The sequence below is a fragment of the Saimiri boliviensis genome, chromosome 8 (genome assembly GCF_048565385.1).
Source record: "Saimiri boliviensis isolate mSaiBol1 chromosome 8, mSaiBol1.pri, whole genome shotgun sequence".
NCBI lineage: Eukaryota > Metazoa > Chordata > Mammalia > Primates > Cebidae > Saimiri > Saimiri boliviensis.
Window position 1 is genome coordinate 94,598,864 of NC_133456.1, and position 26,970 is coordinate 94,625,833.

The window sequence follows — 26,970 nt, forward strand, 5'->3', positions numbered from 1 at the left end:
GAGGTTCCCCAGCTTATTCTTATCATGATCTCCGTAGTGGATCAATCATTTTTATGGCCAAAATAAATATATAATAGTTCCATATTTAAGTATTCTGGTTCAAACAAAATATATTCAAATAACTTACCATATGCTTAAAATATAATATGTATACACTGGAGGGAAATGTATTATTTTATTCTTAAGTACCCACTTATAAGAAGCATAATTACATTGGGCACAGCACAATGTCTTAAAACTTAGAATAAGATTGCAGAGCTTCATTTCCTGTTCTACACTGATTTCACACAGTATTTGGTTTTTATCACAATATCCACTGGAAACTCAGCTTTAAGAAAGATATGATATTGAAAGGAATATTGTAAGATATCAAAATGAAACTACCTTACACTAGTGTTCACTTAGTAGCTGAAAGATGTTAACCATCACTGTTTCTCCAGAATATTTTATTATATCCTATGATGCTTCTCTGAGTTCACTGTTGCTTGCATCCAAGGTGTCTTTGTGCTCTGTTTGGGAATTAAGAATGTGGTGGTAAAACGCATTAATTTTGGCAAAAGCCTGCCTGGTTTCAATTCTGGTTCTACTATCTAACAGCTCTTTTTTTCTTTCTGAGCAATTTACTTTACATCTCTGGATCTCATTTTACTTTTCTGTAAAATGGGGAATGATGTCACATATCCTTTGAGGTTTTTATGAGAATTAAATATGTTAGCCTAAAATACTAAAGAAAGTGCTTGCAACTATATCAAGTGGTGGCTGTTCTTGTCATGATTGCTACTAATTTGAACTGTATATAATGCATTTACAATAGACACCAGTGAAACACCATTGGGGGTCACTATATGTCCTCAGTGACTACCACTTTCCATATACCATCTACAATAGTCCTTTATTCATAGTAATTTTAATAATGCTACACTAGCTGAAATTCACTACTAATCACTGTATGTCAGACATTGTGCTAAGACTTTTAGATTCATTAATCTCATTTAATCCTCCATAAAATTATATGAGATAGGACAGTTATTATTTTCCTATTTTACACATAGGAAAAATGAGGCCAGTGAAATCAAAGTGTATGCCTCTGGCCAATCAGTTAGTAAGTGGTGCAGCTGACCAGTATTCAAATCCAGGTGTGCCTGACTCCCAAATTCAAGTTCCTCACTACTACCCCTTCTAATTAACCAAACGGTAAGGTTGATTCTGTCATTGGACAGAATCAGGAAAAGATTTCCAGATCTTCTCATGACAGAGGAAGCAGCAGAGGTCATGCAATCAGATGTAGATTTGGATCAGGACCTGGGAGGACTTAAATTGAACATCATCCTAGCTTCATTTCAATCATAATCCTGACATCATTGTCAAACCCGCTCCTCATTTTTTTCCCAAAGTACTGACTTAGAGTAGAAGATAAGAAAACTTCTCAAGGCTGCTGAATATTAAGTGAAAATCTTAGCAAACCCATTACAACATACATCACCTTCCTTCAAGATTCATCTATAAAAGGAATTTCTTCCTCAAATTTTCCAACTTTGAAAGATATTATTTTAGAAATGTTCAAAGGTTAGAATATGTGCCTAGCCCACCATCCAAGGAACAATGCATGGTACCGATGTCTTTCAGACAGGCACACTTCCATACAAGTTTATGAAATCCTGAATCAAGAAGCAATTTTTGTCTTCTAACAATAATATAGAAAGTACCTACATTTTCCATGATAGTAAAAGTAAACAACCTGTTTTATGTGGTTTCTTCAGTCAAAAAAAGAATAGATTCTCCCATTATTTAGCAGAGTTGGATATGTTTTCAAGTCAATCTTTTAATAAGATTGACTGTTTACATATCCTAAATCAAAAAGCAATTCTCTTTTTCTGACGTTAATACTTAAAAATGATTCTTCTATCTGTTTTTATAGGACTTGGTTTACTGCTTTTTGAATGCACCTGATGTAAATATCAGATGTGAAGAACATAAAGCACTCTTTTTAAAGAAGGACATTGGTCAGAGATATATTTGCTCATGTAGAATATTCAAGCATAATGCAAAAGCTGATAAATAAATGCTCCACTAACTAGACAACAATTTTAAGATGAGACCTACAGGTAGTTCAAAATTGACTCAGCAGTGGGGACCCAGCCAGTTATAAAGACCTGTATATAGAAGAGGCGTATAAAAATAATTAAACAATTTAAAAATTATAATAAAAGGACAAAGTATGGGGAGAAGCATTTAAAATTAATTCTCTTTGTAGTTTCTTTGTCAAAAAGCTATTAAGGCTGTAATATGCACACAATGTATGAGTATGTTTCTAAATAGAAGTATGTCTCTTTGCTGTCTATTCAGATGGATCTCAGAAGACCAATACTTGAGTAAAAATGGAAGAAAAAACTATATATCATTTTTGCAGACATAACTAAATCTTTGCAAATATGTTCAGAGGAAATAAATAATGTAAATTTTTATGTATTCTAAATTAGAATATGTGTGAATGCAAACTCAAAATAACTGTATCTTTTAAAAAGTCCAAAGTAATAGAAGAGCTACTAGATCTGTTGAGAGTTAAAAATTATTACCACAAAAATAGTTTATGGAACTGAGAATAGAAAAACAATGGTAGATAATATTTTATTTACATTATTTTGACATTTTAAAAGTGTATTACAGGATATGTTTTATTTGTTTTGTTTTGCTTCAGTAAATTGTAAACAAGAAAAATAACAATAAAAGATTAGAAACTATATTCTGAATATTACATCATTTTACTCTACAATTTTGCATGCATCTCCAGAAAGGTACCTTGATTTTTGAGAATGAATATGGAAACCACAGCCACCGGATTCATATATGAAAGTCTCTATGTGAATTCTTACTCTGTAGTCACAAGCAAGTCCCTTGAATCCCCTTAGAACCTTGATACTCATTGGGGATCATATATTAATATCAAATTTATTATATTTTCAAATGCAAATGCTGCTTCCCCCTTAAAATTTTCAACTTAATTTATATGTCTGTTATTCTTTTTATAATCTTATTAAAACAAGAAAAATGTTCTTCTCTTTTGCCACAATTAAAATTCATAATCTTATTAAAACAAGAAAAATGTTCTTCTCTTTTGCCACAATTAAAATTCAATTATTGCATATCGAACAGACTAAGCACACATAAACAATCAGGACTTTTGACTTAGTTTGTTACAATTTCTTTCAATATTTTAGATGGTATTCGTAAAATAGAACTATCCTGTTCTCTTAAAGTGTCTGAACAGTCTGACAAATCAGCAGTAGGTCCTTAACAATAAAAATCTAAGCATTTAGTTCTTGTATATTTCCCTTATAAAATAGTAAATCTCAACTTATTTTAAACATTTCAAAACTTTTTCTAAAAAGTTAATTTATATATACAGTACTTTTCAAATTAAACGGGTATGTCTAAAATCAGTTACTTAATTACAAAATTAAAAAGTGCAAACACGAATCAAATCTGACAAAGACTCCTCAGAGTCTTAAATATGACAAGCACTTTTTACACCAAACACATAGAAAAGATTCTAATTAATACAAAATTAATTCTCAATATCTCAAAGTTATTACAGGTTGAGCACTCACAAGCTCAATATCCCAAATCTGAAACCCTTCAAGATCTACAATTTTTTGAGCACCAGCAGGACTCCAAGGTAAAAAAATTCTACACCTGACCTCATATGACTCATTAAAGTCAAAATGTTGTCAAAACTTTTTTCCTGCTAAAAATTGTTAAAAAAATATTGTATAAAATTGCATTCAGTTTACATGCATAACGTTTATATAACATATACATGAACTTTGTGTTTAGACTTGGGTCCCACTCCCCAGGATATCTCATTATGTATATGCAAATATTCCAAAATCCAGAAAATCTCAAACTTTAAAACACTTTTGGTCCCAAGCATTTTGGATAAGGGATATCCAGCCTGTAATACCATGGGTTTGATATATGTCATTATCTCTATATTTTATTCTATTATTACCCAAAGTTAAAAAAATATTTATTCTCTAAGGAATTTTATCACCTCAAATGGATTATTTTTTTTTATTATAAATAAATCTGAAAAAAGGATGTAGGTGCTCGAACTATGTCTAGGGTAATTTTCTGCATAATACTCACATTAACACCCTCAGCCTTAATTATAATTGTATTTATTATAACAACTGAAGATTTCAAATCTAATCCTTTCAGATAGAGGTGACTTTTGGGGGTCCTAGTTGTGCTCTTAAATAATTTTGAGTGATTTATTTTGAAACTCCGATTTAGAACTAACTTCTTTCAGTAACCTCTTCACAAGCTCTATTAATTGCATATCAATTTTGCATTATTCTAATCTGGCTGGACCACAACTCTTATAGATATTGGTCTGTTGTTCAGGTCACAACTCTGAAATCATGCTAATTACACACATTATCATGTACCATGAGAGCTGAAAGGAAATCAAACAGAAAGGAACATCATCTTCAGAAATTAGCCACCACACCTGGAGCACGGTCAAACATTAATAAACTGTTCCGCTTTTGTCACCCTGGAAAATTTAAAATTCGGGGCCATTTTACTTTGATCTTTTGGAGTCTAAAATATGATTAATTACACATTTAATGAGCCATCTAATTTTAAGGAGGAAAGGTTATTTGTTTTACCCTCTCACAATATGTGCAATAAAGAGTGGTATCTTTGACATATACATGAATGGCAATTGCAAATAAATGCTCTTGGATTTGCCATGAATAAATATTCAGTCATGTCATAATTATCTATAAAGCTGAACCAATTTAAAATTTAGTCCTCAAATGAGCAATGAAATTTTGAAATGAGTACTCAACAATTATAATTTTAAAACATATGACATATTTTACGACCATTTATCTGGCTTTTGTGTGAAAAATACCTATTTATTAGCAAGGTCAACTGAATTTCTCTTACTAATGTCATTGCAATAATTACATTTATGGGTCAACTTGACTAGGCTATGAGGTGTCCATATTAAATATTATTTTAAACATGTCTGTGAGGGTGTTTCCAGATAAAATTAGCATTTGAGTCAGGGGACTCACTAAAGTAGACTGCTATTTCCAATTAGGCATCATCTAATCCACTGAGAGCCTTAATACAACAGAAAATGGAGGAAGAAAAAATTCACACACACACACACACACACACACACACAGACACACACACACACACAGATATGTGGTACTGTTGGTTCTATGTCTCTGAAGAACCCCAACTAATATTTGAATAACTCAATGCTGTTTTATTGCTATTATCATTATTATTATTGACCAAAATGATATATATCAGCAAAACGTAATAATTCCACTATACAATAAAAATCCATATGATAATTTTGGTTATATTTTCACTCAATTCTGGCTAACCATGAGCCCAGAGACTATGTGAAGTAAAAAGGAAAGTTTACTGGATAGACCTCTATCCAACATTATTTATATCCTGATATAAAAATAACACTCAAGTCCACAGTGTACTAAAAATCACTTAAGAAATTTATAAAGATTTTTAAGAATAAAAATAAGTAAACTATATTCTTGACTCTAAGCATATGGATATCTGTGAACCTTCCCTGCTCTTCAATTTTTTTATCCTTGAAGGTCAAAATCAGCACATATGTCTTATATATTGGTCTTTGTTAGAAATCCAACTAATTCCAACTAATTTCGCATATTATACACACGTAAGTGAAAATGAATTTAGCCGGGCGCGGTAGTTCACACCTGTAATTCCAGCACTTTGGAGGCTGAGGTGGGCAGATAGCCTGAGGTCGGGAGTTCAAGACCAGTCTGACCAACATGGAGAAACCCCGTCTCTACTAAAAATCATAAATAGCTGGGCATGGTGGCACACTCTTGAACTTGGGAGGCAGAGGTTGAGGTGAGCCGAGATCGTGCCATCGCACTCCAGCCTGGGCAAAAAGCGAGATACTCCGTTTCCAAAAAAAGATAAAAGAAAAAGAAAGAAAATGAATTTAACAGGAACTTCTCATCTAATATTTTTTCATTTTCCTGGTCTGATTGCAGAGTTTATAATTTCAATGACTTTGGGTTTTCAAGTTCTTTGGGTTTTCTGGACTGTTCTTGGCATACAGGTAGTATCCCCTAGGCTCACTCATTTCACAGCTGGACCAAAAGATCCAAAGAAGCCTCTCTCACATGCCTGGGTGAAGATTCTTGGCTGGAGGGTCCATGTGGTCTCTCTCTTTATGTGGTGTTTCATCTTCCAGGTATTCCATAAGCCTCTCCTTTCAGTGCACACCCTGGCTTCCTTCCTGCATATGGTTTGGGGTCCAAGAATAAGAAAGCAGAAGCTGCTTGGTATTTGAAGAGCTAAGAATTGGTATAGCTTTACTTCTACCAATTCTATTGTTCAAAAAAAAAAAAAATTATGAGGCCATGTCACATTTAGAGAAAAGGAAATAGGTACTACTTCTTAAAGGAGGAGTGGCCTGTATATACAGGAGGGGAGAAATTGTTGGTGATCATGTTTGGAGATTATCTACCACAGTCAGTGAGAATATTACATCATATTTTTATAATATATTATTATATGTTTTTATATACATTTTTATATTTCATATTATATTTTTATAAAGACTTCCTCAGGATGAAATGTATATTTCATTCTGTATATTTTTATGCATTTTATATACTTCATTCTGGGTATACAGAACTCTACATTTTTATAAACAGTTCCTCAGAATAAAAACATTAGAACTTCTGTTTTCTTTAAAACATAAAACTTAGGAAAATATTCAGGAGTAATTCTTGGGAGCATGCATTACCTATTATTTCATTTTTCTGTTTTTATTTTATATATTTTCCAATCTTTTTACTTTGCATTTGTACTTTAAAAATTAACAAAACATCATTTTAATTGTTTCCAAATGTTTCAATTCAGTATTATGAAAAACAGCTAATGTGAAATAAAGCACAAAATCTCAGAGACCGGGGAAATTCGAAGCAAGTTTTGCCTTGTCGTCAAAGCAGAAGAAAGGCTAGATAGGTCCATATTTTCTCCTTGCCTATTCATTTCCTTCATGAGTTCCTGTCTGCCTGATGCTACATTCCTGGATAAGAAAAAATGATGTTCGCCACATACTAAATGGGATGACTATTTCAATGCCTAGGTCTGATTGTATTACATCATGCTCAAAAATTACCAGTAGCTCCTCTATTTTGTTAAGAACAAAATTCAAAGGCTTAACATGAGCTGCAGAAACCTCTTGGTTAGCTTCTCTTGTCACTGGGATCTCTGATCCACCAGCACTTCAACCTTCGCTTTTTCAGTATCCTCGTTCCTGCCATGTCTCCTCTCCTCATCTGCTCTAATTTCCATGTGAACATTTTCTCCTGCATTGGAATTAGCCTGTACCTACTCATCACTTCCCTATGGAAGTCTTCACTGACTTTGCTCACTTGGTCAGTTTATGCTCTTAAGTACTTGTTCTTTGGGGCATTTAGATGATATTTAATGTAGTAATTTTATTCAAGTATTCCCTAAGATTCATGAAGACAGTATGTATCTCTAAAGCCCTGATACTCCAGAGTTTTAAATGTGGTGGGTATATCTAGATAAACAGTTACTAAATTCATCAATCAATCAGTGAGGAAAAACGTAATGGACGAAGTGGCCATTTAGTGATTTTTTTAGCAGAAAAAAAGTTGGTTTACTGTTTATTATGTACAAAGGGTGAAAATGTATCTTTCAATAAAACAGAACAAAACTAAACTAAACTAAAATGTTGCCTGTGGTACTGAGTGGCATTGCTGAACGCAACTGAAGTGGATTTCTTAGTGAGGATAAGACCCAGGTAAACCACTTCGTGCTGGCAAACTCAGTCATAGATGCTGTTGTTATTCACCAGTATTTCCCTCTTTCCAGGCACATAAGGTATTTCACTTCTTTATTCACTCTCTTGAGTATTTTACTTCAGCCAATGAAATGTGAATTCGAGTGATATATATCACTTCTGGGTGAAAGTGTTTAATTGCCACTGCAAGTCTCTAGAACTGCCTCTTTACAGAAATTGTGGAAGCATGTATTCACACGGTATTATAACCTGACAGTCTCATAAAGGACAGTTGCCTCACAGATGTACACAAATAAATCTTTGTTTCAGACTCCTAAGATTTAGGGGGTGGTTTATTACTGCAGCATAATGTATCCTAACTTGTTTAATAAATGTTGTTATTCTAAGCCATAAGTAAAACATGTTTATTTCATGGCTTTAATCTTTATTACGGAGGTCTCACGATGTTGCCCAGGCTGGACTCAAACACCTGGCCTCAGGCCTAAATCAAACACACATTGGTTCCTAAAACTCTCTTTGGCAAAGTCAAACACCTTATTTCATTATTTTCTGCCTAAGTAAAATAGCATCAAATACTAACATAATGTATTATTGTAACTTAAATGCAAGTTAAAACAAAAATAAAAAGTTCTTCCTTGTTCTGAACATCTGGAAAAGTAAGTTATGTATCTCACATTTTAGAGGAGTTTTGGAAGAAGAAAATGTCACACACTTTCTGTATACTTTACCTCTCTGCAATTTATAAATTCTTTTTTAATTTGGAGATGACTAGAATTGCTTTTTACACTCAAACCTATTCCCTGTTACCTATATGCACTCCTGAATTTTCCTAACATATCAAATTCCTGAAAAGCCCACAATATAGATTATCTCCCAAAGATATGTCTCAAATACAATTTGTAGTGATGTAATAAATAACTACTTAAATTTCCTGACTTCATCATGGAGTGGATTACCATGGTTGCCAAAGGTAGAGACATAAATTGAAGTTTAACATTAATTATCATTTTAATATGTTCTATTTTGTTCACCATTAGATTTAGATGACACTGTAATAGCTTACTTGGAATCAGCACAAATGTATTTGAATTTATGTTTCTCTAGTATATTTAGAATCTACATTCATTAAGCAGGCACTTAATGAGCACACACCATGGGCCAGATGCTGCTAGGTGCCAGAGCTAAAAAGTTGAAAACATTGGACCTATATTTAGAAAACTTTAAGTTGTAGACTTGCTCATGACCCGATGGGCAATTTAGGACAAATACTAATTTATCTTTAATACGACTAGAATAATAACTGTATATCACTTGCAGCTATAAAAATATATTTAGAAACATTAACTATTGCAGTTTTCATCTGACCCCTCTGAGTCTGTGAAAGTCAGGTCAGGTATTACTGGCTTCACTGTGTACATTTGAAAACCGAGGTTCAATAATTTATAAAAAAATTTTATGGTTTCATACTTAAAATATAATAAGTTAAACATCTTATAAACTTGGAGAAAAGTGAAAATTACAAGTTATCTCATCGATAGATGATGAACTTCCTGAGCATGAGAAAAAATGTAAAATATCAAAAAAATAAACAAAGGACAGAGGCTGACCTTAGCAAAATGGGCAGATACAAATGATTCAAACACTCATGAAATTCATTCAGGCATATATATCTATTTTAAAAAGTTAATATAGAGCAATACTGAAATACTGTTATTTGTGGATTTGTTTTGTAATCCAATTCAAGAGTATTTACAATTAATCACATTTAGTATTTACAAGGATGGTCACAAAGAGCATTGACCTGCCTGAAAGTACAGAGGGAGTTGTCTTCCTAAAGGACAATTTAGTAATATACACACTCACATTTTTAAGAACATACAACTGGACACAGAAATTGTACTATTAGGAATTTGCTTTTAAGAAATAATCAGACACATATGAAAAGATTCAGGTACAAGTATATTATCAAACCATTGTTCGGTAAATAGTATAAAAGACAAATAGCTAATAGGTTATTGGTGTGAGTAAATAAGGAACACTCATCTGGTGAAAAATCCTTCAGCACTAGGAGAATATTTAACAATGCTGGAGAATGTTTATAAGATGTTAATTAATAAAAACAAGCTATAAAGCAGAACGTATACATTCATCTCAATTTTGTATTTTAAATGCATACACACATCACACACATGCACACACATGATTACTGACAGGCTGCTATAAGCAGAGTGACAGAATAACAATTTATGCATGTTTTGTCTTCTCCAAATTTTGTATAATAAACATATATGATTTTATAATTGGAAAAAATGTATTAAATAAACAATATTCTGTTGATTATTAATTTTCCTTCAATTGTTACTTACATAGTAAGTTACCATGGCTATTAAATAATTTACTGTCATTTGCAAATTTTGAACAGATTTTACCATCTTAGTAAATTCACAAGTACTATTCACTTAATGAAAATGAATAATTTTCAGGTAAAGAGTTGAGTATATGATTAAGAAATTCCATAAACATGTATATAATATGAGATTCTATTTTTGTTAATCCTCTGAAAAATTAGAATATGTCACTATCTATAAAAATAGAGGAATAATTATTATTCTTAGCAATATATGTTTCTTTTTATTTAGTCTTTTGGGTCCATCTCACTATAAAAGTTTGCTAAAATAATCATCTTGGAAATAATTTAAAGTGTTGTTAAATAATTTAATGGCTTCTAATGATCATTTCTCAGGTAAGACCTAAAATTAACAATATTAGCCTCCCCCCCGCAATTGGTAGAGATGTATACTTAATTGAATTAAAGAATATGAGTCAGAATGTGAATTTTATAGGAGCAGAACTCTTCTCTGTCTTGTTCATAGTTGTATCACCAGTGCCTGAAATAGCATCTATCACATAGTAAGTATTCAGCCAATATTTGTGGAATTATTACCAGTATATATTGTTTAATAAAAATATTATTAATATTGGCAATTTAGTATGTTAAATTATTAATCAGAATTAATTAGAATTTTTGTATCAATTGAAGACAGTTTCATGTACAAAAATTTCATGAAAAACATAATATCCAGGGGCTAAAACTCCAAGAATAACATTATTTTAGGATAGCTAAGATACATGTGAATCTTAAAACTTCATTAAAATGAATTTCTGTTACATGTTTCTTTGGAAAAATGACTTTTGCATCATAAAGAAAAGGAGCCCTAATGGTAAAAGCAATTGGTTCAGGCATCAAGTCTTGTGTGCATAATTTTTAAAAAACCGTTATTTGGCTTCCTATATTGAATTACACATAACAGATAGGTTGTTTTTCTTTTAAACTCCAATCTTTTTTCTATGAGAAAGTTGTTTCTGTTTATCGCATAATCACTCTGTATATCTGCATGACAAAAGATAGAATAAGAGTGAAGTCAGTAAAAATAAAGCTTTTGCCACCTAAATGCCCCCCAAAAAGCAGATAGAAAGCTTCCTTCTCTTGTCTACAAACCACATAGGCACCGTCTGCACAAAGTAACAAAAAAAAAAGTAAAGTCGGCACCTCTGGAAAAAAAAAAGTTGTTTTTATAACCACTGTGCTAATTCTAATAAACCATTTCCAGCATATACTTCTGTGGTAAATTTATACATAGGAAAGTCAAAATTATACCTGTTAGCAATACAGATTCAGAACTGAGCATGTTTAGGAATTGACTAACAACATTAAATTCCTAGAAAACATCTTCATGTTCTACTTTTTAAAAAGTGCCTTCTATCAAGTCTAGAATAACAGAAATGTTTTCATCTCAACACAACCTTAAGAACTTTCTTTAATTTCTCCATACAGCGGTCTCCATACAGAGCTCCCTACACAACCCTATTAGACACACAACTGTGAGAAACCAAGTAAGTTAAACTTTGAAACAATATACAAAAAAGGCATTGAAAATACAATGTCTACATTCTTTTGAGAGCTCATCCATGTTGCCCTCTTACACACATAAGTGATAAATTACAAGGAACTCCACCAAATACGTTATTTGAGTCTCTCCTTCCTGCCTTAAAAGAAAACCTTAAAAAAGGGTCATAAAAAGATCCATCCAGTATTCTAACTTTTATTTAGCAGAAATAATCTTAAAAAAAAAAAGGTTCGTTTAGCATTCAGCTTGTACTGTGTCACTAGGAATTGTTGTGCTAACAAAGTTTTTGAATTATTGCCTCTACATTTTAAGAATTTGCACACCATTAAACTTAAAGAATTAATAGAGCTGCCACTCTCAAAGAATATATAAACTAATAAAATCCACTAGTCTGCTTTTCTAACTAAATTCTAGAGCTCCCTAACATATTCTTTCATCTGACTAAACCAAGCACTTTAATTTGTTACAGTAATGTTCATGGAGCCAATGAAAGGGGCCAATGGAAAGACAGATTCAATTGATATTAACCATTTTTTATGAGATTATATACCAGAGACTTGACAATGTTTCCAGAAAAAAAAATAGCAAATGTTCCATTGCCTATAACAAAATAAATCCATGATACCATTAGAGTACAAGACAAAAATAAAATACCAAAAAATGAGAAAGTTTGATGACTTTCTAGATGTTGGAAAGCAGATGGGAACAAGTCCAGTCAACATGGAAGTATAGGGAAATACATTGCACCATGCAATGTGATGCAGAGGGATTTATTTTTCACTACAGACACATACGAATGCTATATAAGTATAAAAACCCTTTAAGAAGTACACATAGCTGAGGTTAAATGTTAAACAGGTAAGTCCTCAGGGGCACCAACTGGAGAGAAACTCAGACTGGCAAGGAGATGGTAAAGTAGGAATAACCTCCCAAAAAGGGAGCCTTTGCATGAAATAGCTGACCTTATAGAAACTTGGTGATCTGGTGGAAAAAAGAACCCCCAAAAGGCAATCAGAACCCAGAATGTGTACTAAACTTGGTTGTAGATCCCAAATTAATTCTGTCTGTATGGTAAGATAATTTGAAGCCAAAAAGTTCACATATGAAACAGTCCAGAGCCAGAGATATTTGTAGAGACACTGTAGAAGCAACAGAGATGCAATGCTATGCAAAAGAATACACAACTCAAACAATGTTGGTTTCCCACAGAAAACAACATTTGCTGAAGGTGAATTTGTCATAAAAAAAAAAATTATGAGCACCAGGAAGAATGATCCACCATGAGGGAAATCCAGCAGATGTAAGTAATAAAGAAATTTGTCCCTAAAAATTAAAATAGTAAAACAATTACAATCTAACTTTAAAATAAACTTACTGAAATTTTTTCAAGAGCTTAAGGATGGGAGAGAAAGTATTAAGAATAAACAAAAAAGCAGAAGAATTTCTAAAAGAGCAATGTAAATTATAGAAATTAAAACTATTTGTTCTTTTTAAAAAATAAAAGTATAAAATACACATTAGTAGAAATTACACTGACTGCAACACCAGAAATTAGAAGAAATGAAAAGATAGAAAAGAAATCAAAGACAGAAGCTTAGAAATACTGAATGAGCATTACTCATTTCTTAAAGGAGAAAATAAAGGGAATTAAACAATGCAAGATTGAAATATATAATAGATGAGAATTTTTCAGAATTGAAGAAAGATTTAGGAGCTTGCAGAGGTCTAAATGAGATAAATTTGAAACAACTCCACAACTACACACATTGTAGTGAACTTGAAGGCATCTCTTTTTTTAAGATAAATTCTTAAAATCTATCCAAGAGAAAAGACGAATCTATCTTCATAAGTACGCTAATAAGATCACAAACAGTCCTCTCATGAGCAAAATTATATTCCAGAAGATCATGGAACAGAATATGCAAAACATTGTTGAGAAAAAAGTATCATTCACATAGAATACTCTAAAAAACTACAGTATTAGTTTAGAATGTGATTAATATAAGCAATTTTCAACAAATACATTTTAAGGGAGTTTAAAACAATTTTTGAATGACCTTAAAATGGTCTTCAGCGCACAGGAAAAGAATCTAGGAGATGCACATAAATAGCAAGAATATGGTAAATAAAGAACTCAGGAAATCACGTCATAAGTCTAAAAAAAAACCTTAACAAAAATATTGGGGGCAGTTTAAAAATAGTGCAAATGTGAGCACTGGGAGAAGTATCATGGAGTAAATTTAAACAAGTCATTGTCCTGTTTGTGAACAGAATAGATATACTATCTTTACTCTTTACTTGAAAATATAAAAGTATACTTTATGTTAAATTAGTTGTTTACTAAAATATAATAAGGGGAGTATACCATTTTTAACTAGTGAAAGTTGAAAAAATGAATAAAGAACATTTGATCAAACGAATAAAAGACAGTGTTTATTTAAAAAACACTTTAGTTGAATACAAAATAAGAAAAAAGAAATAAGTCCAAATTGATCACCATCGTACTAGGTGTGGATGAATTAAATACATTTGTTGAAAGAAAGGAATTTTAAGACTAGAAATAACACACATGAAATTGTTGATATGCAGTACAGACTTGATATTCTTAATGAAAATCTCACACGTGTGTAAGTTTTCAATTGATATGCTAATAGTACATTGCAATAATGAATATTTTAAATAAATTAAATATTCATCAATAAGATCATAATGAGTATAATATATGTAAGATGAAATATCATATTCTAGAACTATATATATTTATAAAAATGAGCCTAGTCTAATATGCAATGAGTTACACAAGTTAAGTAAGTTTGTTTTCAGTATATGATTTACATAATATTTTTAAACAAATTATGTATTTTATGTAAACACACATATATAAGAAAATATATATACATATGTACAACATTCATGGTAATGCAGAGTGAGGAATGGACTAGGTAGAATTACAGTTTACACCCTTATCATATATTGTATTGGCATTTTCATTTTGTAAATACTGAAGATGTAAAATCTCCCATAAATTTAGCATTTGGTAATTCTAAGTGGTGGGAATTGGTAGTTATTAACTTTAATACTTTCCTGAATACTTAAAATTTCCTACTTTTCCAAGAAATATATTTGTGCATTACTGCCAAAAGAATTCAAAAACATGTAACACCTAAAATTGCCTTGTGAAAGTGTGAAAATAGGAAAAACTGCCCATCTTTAAAAGACGGAGTCAGCAGACATGATACGGAATTTATAGAGTTTGCAATAAAAGCCAATTATATTATTCAAATGTATAATGGTGACCACCAAGAAAAAATAACGATAAAATAAACTATGGAAAATACTACAGGAAATGGTGGAAAGGTTTTTCTTTTTGATTTTACTGTCTTCCCTGTAATTTCAAATTTTATTATTGTTGTTTTCAGGTGTATATATTACTTTATTAGGGCATTATCATAAAAAAAGAACAGCCACAACAAAAAAAAAACATGAAAGAAATGTACAAGCATTCGTGATGTTCTTTGAAAAAATAAATTCTGGCTTATTTTTTCTCATGCTTTTCTGTGCATTGCTTTTATAATCAGAAAATTTAATATGCCCCTTTTCTTGATCAAGTCCAACTGCTTGGTGTATACAGAAATATCATTTCTATTTTAAGCTATGTGGATCCAGGGACCAGCATCTCTATATCTTCTCACCATCTTCCCTGAGCTCTATTTTAATATCCACTTATGATTTAACACTCCGGATTTAATTCTCTACTAAATATCCAATACAATTGATTAAATAATAATTACAATTTTATTCTTTTCATTGTTTTATATTATTTTTACCCAGTTGATCCCAAGGCTCACATATAAATGGTTGTAATAGTAATAATAATATGACAATAAACAACTAACACATTAATAAGCACTCTAGTGCTTATTAATTGCCAGGCTTTCTTCCAAGATTTTTGACATATTTACCTGCTGAATTCTCCTGATAATACTGTAAAGTCAGTACTAATATTATCTCCACTATGAATGGAAAACTGAGCTATAAAGAGGATAAGAAACTTGCCCAAAACCACAGAGCTATTCTGTGCTAGATAAAAAGAGAGAAAGCTACCATGGGTGGCACTTCAGCTCAAGAGCTTGCCTCCTGAATCTTGCTCAATCATTTTATTCACACTGAGAAAATGCAATTTGTTTTTCAGTAATATCATTAGTTTTTTATAATACTTCATAGGACACATCATGGTTCCTATGAAGTATTATAAAATACTTCATTATTGCCTCTTCAAAGGATTTTGAGATCTAGGGAAATTCATGTATTCATTCATTCATTTATTCATTTCATTGTAAACCTAATACATGTAAGTTTTATATCCAGTATACTTTCAAAAAGAATTTGAGTCTACAGATTTTGATTCACGTTCCTACTATGTAAAGTTTTGTAAATTACCTTAGGACTTATTGCAAAATAGTTAAGTAGGCCACAGATTTCATCAATACAGTATAGACTAATAGGGGATATTATCAGAAGGCATTCCCAATGGTTCTGTTTTTTCCTCTAGTATGTCCTGTGTTATGCCTTTACCATAATAAATGTTTAATACTACAACATATCACACAGATGAACTTGGTTTTAACTAGAACAGCTCTTTTCAATATGAACACTGACAACAACAACATTCTAATAAAATTTTCTTTCAAAGAACTCTTCTAAATTGATTGATAAACTTCTTAAAGAGATTTTTTTTTATTCCTTTCTTGTCCCACAGGAACAATAAAGAAAAATTTTAAAAAGTAGCAGTGGTAATGGTGGGGATAAAAAACAAAGCAAAAAACACTCCGTTGTCAATTAAAATGTTACTTGACAAAACCTCCAAAACATGATTGAAGCCCATTTCCATTGTTGCCAAATGCTAAAATACCTGGACCTTTGGGGGACATCATGGAAACCTGGTAAGTACTTTATTTAGGATACCGATTGCCCCACCAAAACCTGGCAGCTGAGGAAATTGCTAGTGTTGAGAGGAGGAAATATGTATTTACAAGACGACAATACAGAAAGTTATGCTTTAATAGCTTTACCAGAAGCTATACCATTCATTCAAGTGGCAAACAAGAGAACAAGTAAGATAACCAATTTGTCAGTTAAAATTGAAAAGAAATTTGGATATGCAAGGTGGAAAGTAGACAAACGAGATACAACATGTACACAATTGGTGATCCTGAAGAAAAGAAAGAAGCAATATAGCCACAATTTGACCATACTCAGTTGGGAACAAAAAGAAATAGTAAAACAACAAATCCTGAAATAAGAGAATCTTTAATCAAGGGGTAAACTTCCAAAACGTTAACAAAAATGGAACAAATCCAGGGTAAAAACAAAAAAAAAATCTGTAAAAACAAACACACACGCAAAACAAAAGAATCATGTAGGCACTTAAAAGAAAAAAACTAAGTCACATTCAATGATGGAAATTGCAGACACACCTAAAAATACTGCAAAACAACTTTCAATATGGGAAGGGCCTCCAAAATACGTACAAACATTTACACATTTCCAAAAGAAAAAAATAAGCTTGATCCAAGAAAGATAACATATCTTGAATGTATAGTACAAAAAAAAAAGACATGTTCAAGTTCGGAAATTCACAGAAAATATAGCACCTACGACTATTTCTTAGGTGGAAAGGTACTACAAAGTGAAATCTAACAACCTCCAAAATAATTTAAAATAAAGAACACAGGAATGGTGAATTGGGTAGCAAAATCCTGTTGGTAAAGAATAATTTCTTTCAAATTTGAAATAAGTTTAGACTAAGTCTGTGGGTATTCAGCGAGAATGTACATACCCAAGAATGTAAAACTGATATAGTTTAAATTCAGGTGGTGCAGGTAGAGTCAATGACAACAAATCACATTGCAAATGCATTTAACTCTCATAACAAAGGCTTATAAAAGTTTGTTTACTATTTAAACATGTACACAAAAAACAACCTCAAACTATTGCTATTTTCAAAATTTTTGGTCTTAACTATAAAGGTATTATTCTGGACATAATATCTCCCTTGGAAAGAAATATATACTTAACAATTTCTTCAATGTTGTTTCAACTTCTCTTTTTTCAGTTTAATTAAAATATAAAATCAAAAATTAAACTAAATATTTCTGAGTTTCTTGTTTGTTTGTTTTTTGAGATGGAGTCTTGCTCTGTCACCCAGGCTGGAGTGCAGTGGCACAATCTGGGCTCACTGCAACCTCTGCATTCCAGGTTCAAGCAATTCTCCTACCTCAGCCTCCTGAGTTGCTGGGACTTAAGGTGTGAGTCACCACACCCAGCGAATTTTGGTATTGTTAGTAGAGACAGGATTTCACCATGCTGGCCAGGATGATGTCGATCTCTTGACCTCATGATCCACCTGCTTCGGCCTCCCAAAGTGCTGGGATTACAGGGGTGAACCACCATGCCCACCCAGTAGTTCTGTTTCTTTAGTGTAGGATAAGATCTCATTCTTACAGAAGAGTATCTATTATTGACTATATTATCTAAATATTTATTATTTATTTTTTAAAAGGTGTATGGTAAGAAACCACTCTTAAAAAAGTATTTCTCTCTCATCTGAATTTAGGCATCAGGATGTCTCCAATGATAGTCTTCAAATTTCACAACTGTTATATACAGGTGATGGGGTTTCCTTTTAAAACTTTTATGTATTGCTTGAGTTATTTTTCTTGAGTAGAACTTAAACTTCCGCATTCCAATTAGTATGCTATTAAAATTAACAGATAAGTGAATAAATAAGCAAATATTTGTATTCCTTTTTCTCACATACAAGAATTTAAAAGGTACTATTATACTGCTGAATATTTTTACTTATCAAAATAACACTTAGAAGTATGCAATCAATTTAATATGCCACACATTCTTTTATTTTTGGGGTTTGGTCTAAACTCAGAGAAAATATGTAATCTTTTTCTAAATAAACAAGTGAATTTGTTTTCTTTACGGAAAGTTACATAAAAATTGTAAAAAACTATTCTGGTGCTTCACCATAAATATTCAAAGGAAGTAATGCAATGAAGTCATTTATAAATGATTGACTTTTTTACTAAGATGTGATAAGTTATGCATTTATATAACCTCATGCAAAGCTTTATATAAAAGTCTCCACATTTATATATTTGAAATCTTTGAACTGCACAGCCACGATTATTGCTAAAAAAGAAGAAGAAAAAAGAAAACCCAATGAAGCATTCAAAGATGAAACGATTCTGTATGTCTGTTTTCTATACAAATTGTGTTAGTGTTTTTGTATGTTTATGCTTGTTTTGTGAACATACATAGTTATGTTTACACATGTATGTGAAGGAGGAGGGAAGAAAGAGTCTCCTTAAATATCTTCTTTCCTTATAAAATACAATGTGCATAAATTGGTGAAACCTTCAACAACAATAAAAAGATGATAAACCCATCAGATAAATGAAAATTGCTCAAAACAAGCAATTCAATATTCAGCATATGCTCCTTCTTTTACAGATATCTTCAGAAAACATTGCCACTGTAGATAAAATTATGAATACCTCATTTTCCAAATTGATTCTGTGTGATTCTACTGTTCCCTCTATTTTTTCTCAATATAACTTCTATTTAGTCATTCTGTGAATATTTCTCAGAGGACATAGTCAGGATGCTGATTATTTAAACATAAGTAGTTTTCATTCGGAGAAGCAAAAACTATGAATTCCAATTTTTCTCCCTAAACCCCAATGTTACAGTATCCCATTAACATAATGGGTTATACATGGCTAATCTCAGAGCTCTTAAAAGTTTTGTTCCCAAGTCATCAACTTCTGAAAGTTACCATAAAGTATTATAAGAACCTTAATGCTGACAAGCTTAACTGGTGTAAATGGCAAAGGAAACTCCAGAGGCTATTACTAGGAAGCTGGGTATAAAGCAAAATGCCAGACAAAATTTGGTGAGCCCACATGACCTCCAGTCTTGCTTTGCTCCCCTTACTAAATCCTCCCCTAGGAAACTTTATAACCATTATTTTAAATCATCGGGTGAAAACTGCAAACCCCACCCCTCATCCCTTTTATTAAAAAACAAAAAAAAAGGCAAAAAACATTTAGCAATCACATTTTCCCATCAGCCGTTACAGAAAGGGCGTGTAGCCATCTGAAAGTCCCTGAATTAGCACTGTCATCCCGTCTTGCCCATTAGTTTTACTGCAGCAAAGACTAGTGAAACACTGAAAAATATACCTGTAGTCTCTCTTTCCCTGGTTTGATCCTAATCTACTGGAATACAGATTCAATACATTTTTCCCACACAAGGAATAAATGCATTTTAAACATCAGCATCATAGAAACACAGCATCAATAAAGCAGTGACTTCTTCCCCAACCCCAGCTTTTACCTGTTATGCTAATACAAAGACATTGAAAGGAAGAAAAGCTGCAGCTTGCCCAGCAATATTCTCATTGCAGCAGACAGCACAATTTTGTACTTACAGATCCTACCAGGGAAATGTCTCGGGATCTTTACAATTTTTCTGCAGAACTCTGTTTCAAGCTCTCAGCCAGGCATGCTGTGCATCCAGGCAGAACCAAGCCGTATGGAATGTCTATGCAGCTGGGAGATAATGGGACTCTTTTTCCCAGCTGGGACTGCAAGCCTTTTATCCACTGAGTATTGCGTGGCTCTTCTCTGGTCTTAAGCATGAAATACGCTCCTCTCCTGCTGCATTCCTGTCGGAACCTAGACAATCAGTTCTTGAGGCACATGTGCAAAGCTCTCGTTTGGAATATTCAAAAGGAAAATTCTTTCTACACTGAAAGCCAGCTTTATCTTCACCAACCTTCACAGAATCAGAGAGAGCTGAGAGCAGCTGCCATTCCAGTGGCATGAAAGATTAAATTCATCCTCCTCTTTCTTTGACTGGAGATAGTCACTCCTGTCGGGTCATCAGAAAATCTCTCTTAATTGAAAACTGGGTCAGACTAACTACTTATTAGGTTTCCAACAGGAAAGGAAGTAATTTTTTTTTCTTCCTCTGGTTTCACTGCATTGTCATTTGCAAGCAAAGATTAAGCTGGTCAAGGGTCTGCACTGATTTAGACAGTAATCAAATGTAAGCTTTTTGAAGCATGCCAGTAACTCCTTCTATTAGTGAAGGTGAAGAGAAAGGGAAAATAAAATCAAATGATTGTATGCATTATCACTAAAATCTTTCTAAACTATATTTTAAAAATATGTGTTTGAAGTTTCTTAAAGAAAGGTAAAGAAAGTAGAGTCAAACAAGTCCAAAAGAGTATTGCTGCTCTCCAAGTAACATTTGTTATTCCAGAGGCAGAGAACAAGTGTCTAAGGGTTTGCATAAGAGCTCTGTAAGAAAAATAATAGTTTTTGTGTTTCACCCAGGACACTCCAACTAAAATTTTTAATATATTTGGGTCTTGTCATTGGGTTTTGAAGGAACTAACTGCTTGAAGGATGAAAACTAAGGAACAGCAATTATACAGGCATATATGCAGAGACTCTAAGGCATACAAACGACTATAACAGGAGAATAGAATGATAGTTTGGACTTATCTTCAAGTTAGTATACAAAGAAATTACACACTTAGCATCTTAAAATAAGTGGATACTGAGAAAATGAAATCCCAAAATCAAATGGAAACAAGTCAAAAGATATTTATTGGCCTCAGTTCGCTTTCATCTGACGAGCAAGAAGGTTTCTATTACTAAATTTTATGACTATGTTCTATGGATTTCTTCACATGTTCTAACCAAAATCATAACGGGTTTTAGAAAGGAGATGATGTTTCCTAACACAAGATAAACTCAAAATGGGCTAACCTATTGTTTCACTCAATTCATAGGAAGGCAAACTGGCCTAGGAGGAAAACTACCTGTTTTCAATCAACCTCTTTTTTTTTTTTTTTGAGACGGAGTTTCACTCTTGTTACCCAGGCTGGAGTGCAATGGCGCGATCTCGGCTGACCGCAACCTCCGCCTCCTGGGTTCAGGCAATTCTCCTGCCTCAGCCTCCTGAGTAGCTGGGATTACAGGCACGTGCCACCATGCCCAGCTAATTTTTTGTATTTTTAGTACAGATGGGGTTTCACCATGTTGGCCTGGATGGTCTCGATCTCCTGACCTCGTGATCCACCAACCTCGGCCTCCCAAAGTGCTGGGATTACAGGCGTGAGCCACAGCGCCCGGCCACCAACCTCTTTTTTTTAAAAAAAACTTAGAAGTATTTCTTGCTTTTTAGGAACAAAAATATTTTTTTATTTGTAAAAATGTCAACATGACTTTTTCCACAGTTTTAAGAAATATAATGGTTATATAGTAGACTTTTTTTGTGGAACGAAATTCATTCAACTTAAAGAATATCCCTTTACTCAAAATCTCCAACACTTCTGCCTCATATTCAAGGACAGATGATTGCTTTACTTTCTATTTTACCCAAAAAGGAATAAGAACCAGAAGAAAACTTCAGTAAGCTCCTATCACTGCATCTAGTCACATACCTGCCTCTGTGACCACAGACTCTTCCGTTATCTTGTTACTTGGGGTGAACCATGCTCCCTCTGTAGGCTAAGCCATCCACTTTTGCTCTAGATAGTCTTCTCCTACTAGAGGGACCATTCTACCCACTTGTCTCTCTTTGTGGAATCATCAACTATCCCTCCCTTCTGCAGCATTATAACAGAGATTTGCTGCTAGTTGGCCCATTTTAAGAATCAGCATCCCTTTAACATCACATCTTCCTCTACTACTGCATTTCCTTGCTTCTGTTTATAGCAAAACACTTGGAAGGAATCTCTGTACTTATTGTCTCCATCTTTTCTCATTTTATCTTGAATCCAGCTTGGTTAGTCTTTTGTCCCCACTGTTCTACATGTGTATTTCTTGTCATACTCAATATTAAATTACTCATAGAAAAATGCAATGGTCAACTTAGTTCTAATTTTACTTGATAGATCACTCACACGTAATACAGTTTATCAAGTGCTCCTCCTTTAAGCACTACCTTTACTTAATTTCTTAAATTTTCTTCTAGTTTACTATCGGCTCCTTCTCAGATCCTTTTGCTAATATCTTCTCATTTATTAATCTTTAAGCACTGGGAGCAGAGGGGTGGATACCAAGGGTCTAAAACAGGGTCTGTACACTAAAGGCTACAAGAAATTACTAAGGAAAATTAATTAAGACCTAAATAAGTAAGGAAATATACCATGTTCATGAATCAAAACACTCAATATTTTGAAGGAGTCAATTATCTCCCAATAGGTTTTTAGTTTTAAAATAATCTCAGTCAAAATATCAGTAGGTTTTCTTGTAGTAATCATCAAATGAGGCTAAAATTTATGTGACAATAAAATTAACCAAGAAAGTAAAATCAAATGATAAAGTACAAAGTTGGCAGACATGTCCTGTGATTTTACAATTTACTACTAATGTAGAGTGATAAAGACAGTGTGGTGTTGGCAGGATAGGTCAATAAAACATAATTAAGAGTTTAAAACATATTGGCACATATACTGTCAATTGATTTTAGGCAAAGGTATCAGGTAATTCAATGATAGAGGCACAATAATTTAAGAAATGGTGCTTGAACAAATGAATATTTATTTGTAAAAAAGTTAACCTTAACCCTAACCTCATAGCACACACAAAAATCTAACGTGAAATACATCACACACTTAAAGGTACAGCATTAAAACTTCTGGAAGAAAACCAAACACCCGTAAGTGGGAGCTGAATGATGAGAACACATGGACACATGGGGGAAAAAACATACATCTGGGTCCCCGTGGTGGTGAGTGGGAGGAGGGAGAATATCAGGAAGAATAGCTAATGAATGTTGGGCTGAATACCTGGGTAACAGGATGATTTGCGCAGTATACCACCATGGCACACATTTACCTATGTAACAACCTGCATATCCTGCACATGTACCCCAGAACTTAAAATAAATGTCGAAAAAAAAAACACCTCTGTAAGAAAACCTTGAGTCCTAGGGTTAAGCAAAGATTTCTTAAAACTCATGTGCACATACACACATAAAGACACAAAACATAAAGAATAAACAGAAATATTGGACTTCATTAAAATTTAAAAAGACTGATTTTTGAATACATCATCAAGAAATGTTTATACCCTAATGACAAGTATACAAGCAACTGGTTAGAAAAGGAAAAAATGTATATAAACAGTCATTTTTACCAAAGATGTCCGAGTGACATTTAAACCCATAATAATGATGCTCAACATCGTTATTTCTAAAATGCAAATCAAATCATAAGATAACAACTACATACTAATTAAGCAGGCTCAAATTAAAAACAGTAAAAATTCAGGGTGGGAGTGGTGGCTCACACCTGTAATCCTAGCATTTTGGATGGCCAAGGTGGGCAGATCGCTAGAGCCCAGGAGCTTGAGACAAACCTGGGCAACATGGCTAAACCCTCCTCTTCAACAAATAAAGACATAAACTAGGCATGGTGACGGGTGCTGGTAGTCCTAGCAACTCAGGAGGCTGAGGTGGAAGGATCACCTGAGCCCAGGAGTTGTAGTGAGCCATGATTGTGCCACTGCACTCCAGCCTGGGTGACAGAGTGAGATCCTGTCTCAAAATAATAAAAATGATAACAATAAAATAAAATAAAAACGTTGAAAATTCCAAAAGGTTTTGAGGATGTGAAACAACAGGAACTTGTACCTTGCTGTTAGAAGTATAAAGTGCTACAATTATTTTGTAAAACAATCTGGCACTCCTAAAGTTATATTACTGAGAAATCTCACTCTTATATATTCATCCAAAGGAAATGAAAGGGTATGTCCACACAAATTTTTGCAAAGAAATTTTATAGCAATTTTTAAAATAACAGCCAAATATTGGAAAGAACAGTGATGTCCATCAACAGGCTAATAGATAAACAAATTGTGGTAAATGCATAATTGTAATATAAGTTAGCAATAAAAAGTCAGAAATTACTGATATTTACAACTTGGATTAATTCCAAAGCCGTTATACTAAGAGGAAGATATCCAAGAAAAAACAAAGCAATTCTATACTAACAGAAAACAGAATGTTTGTTCAGGGATAAGGAGAAAGATTAATTGCAAATGGGCAACAAGGAATGTTTTGGGTAATGAAAACATTCTGTTTTTGAGTGTGGCAGTTATTATATGGGTATATGTAGTGGACGAATCATATCAACCTAGACAAATGGGTATATGTTATTTCATGTAAAGTATATCTCAATACAATTGATTTTTAACAGATTAAATGATGACAGACTGTGGATTCTCTTTAAGTCTTTGAAAAAATAAAATCAATAAGCCTATCATTTTACCAAAATATTTTTGTTGTTGACACTATTATTATTATTGATTTTAGTGAAACAGTGAAAATCACTACTCTAATCTCAATATTTAGATATTTTAGGTTTTTTTAGATCTGAGTTAGTTTGATTCACTTATATTTTTTCTAGACAATGATGATGATGATGATGATGATGATGATGATGATGATGATGATATTGATAGGTAACTTCTATAAACCAAATTATGTGGCAGGGGGTGTCTTAAGCATTACATTTGCATTAGTAATGCATTCAGTCCTGATGAGTTTGATATTATTTGCAAAATCTAACAAACAAGAAAGCTGAAGCATACAAAGTTTAATTAAATTGTATAAGAACATCCAACTGTTGACAGTGGAGGAAGGGTCAAACCTAAGCAGCCTGACTTAAGAATCTGGATTAATATTGATTTATTATTCAAATAGCTATACTCTTTCTCACATTTTGCCTACTTGACATGTCAAATTCTGTGAGAGGTATCTTAAATATTTCCCAGAAACACTTTTTTAAATAAAGCAATTTTTTAAAAGAAGTTTTTGTACTATATATTCCCTACACAGACACACACACACACACACACACACACACACACACACACACAGACACACACACATATTTTATATATATATTTTGTACTATATATTCTGCTGCTATATTGTTTAACTGATAAAGCCTATACACACACATATACACACATATATCACATGTGTGTATATATGTGTGTATATAGGGTTTATCAATTAAACAATATAGCAGCAGAATATATAGCACAAAATATCTATATAAAATATAGATATTATATATATAGTGGATTTTGTTTCTATGATTATATAAAATCTTAGGAATCCTTTTAAATATTTTTACATCTCTTGGATGTGAATTATTTTTAGCATTTCTACTTTCTTTCTGGTTTTTATTTTCCTGTACATACTAGAACATTAACATTTTTTTGTCACTGTTTTAGATACGTTTCTTATAAGCATCATTCAGTTTGACTAAAAAAACAAAATTGACTTTGTCTTTTTATAGGGTAGCTTGTCCCATTTGTATTTAGTGTAGTAGCTAATATTTGTACTGAATATATTTTTTTCTTCTGAAGTTTGCAAAGGCATCATTTCCAGAGTCTCCTTCGGTGCAAGCAGCCCTCACAGACCCACAAGGCCTAGAAGGTATTGATCCCAACAGTTCAGTTCCACACATTCCAGTTGGGATTGCATCACTTAGCCTGATGGTGTCATTAGGCAAAAGCTGACAAGTGGAATTTCTCTGGCAGAATGCTGTGGCAAAGTTTCTCTGCCAGTAAAACTAACTTCAGTGAACCATGAAGCACTGCCGTTTTTTTTTTTTTTTTTAAATCCCTCAAAGCCTTAAGGAGAGCCTCTTCCTATAGCTGCTATTGCCTCTGCTCTCCTTACCAAAGAAGGGGTAAAAAAAAATCCAAGTTTGTATTTTTCCTAATACTTTCCAGTAAAATGCTTGGGTTCCTCTTAACTGCCAAGTCTTGAAGTGGGCACTCAAAATGCTGTAAGCTTCAGGCTGCGCAAAACCCTGATCTACTTCTGCCTCCTGCAGGAAAGTATGACTATTGACTATTGCTCTTACATAATTGCCTTGTGAAGAAATCTGTAAAGACATTTTTTTTTCTTTAAACAAATTAAAAGCAAAGATTAACACATAATAATTTATTGAACATGTACATTTTTAAAGATATGTAATATACAAACATGAGTAATATTGTCTTGTCGGTGTTATTTGTTGTTTATGTGCAGATACTTTGATATGCACAACTTTTCTAAACAACCCATGTTTAAAAAAATATTTTCTGTGACATAGTTTTC

The 26,970-nt window shown here is 32.8% G+C and overlaps 1 protein-coding gene across 2 annotated transcripts in view; it reads right to left on the minus strand.

Moving 5' to 3' along the window:
• CNTN6 (contactin 6) overlaps nucleotides 1–20,707 on the minus strand; it is a 297,903-nt gene extending 277,196 nt beyond the window's left edge. For both annotated transcript variants that reach the window (XM_074404894.1, XM_074404893.1), the window contains exon 1: nucleotides 20,267–20,707. The gene's annotated coding sequence lies outside the window, so the exon portion shown is untranslated. The remainder of the gene's footprint in view (nucleotides 1–20,266) is intronic.
• Nucleotides 20,708–26,970: the final 6,263 nt, after the last annotated feature.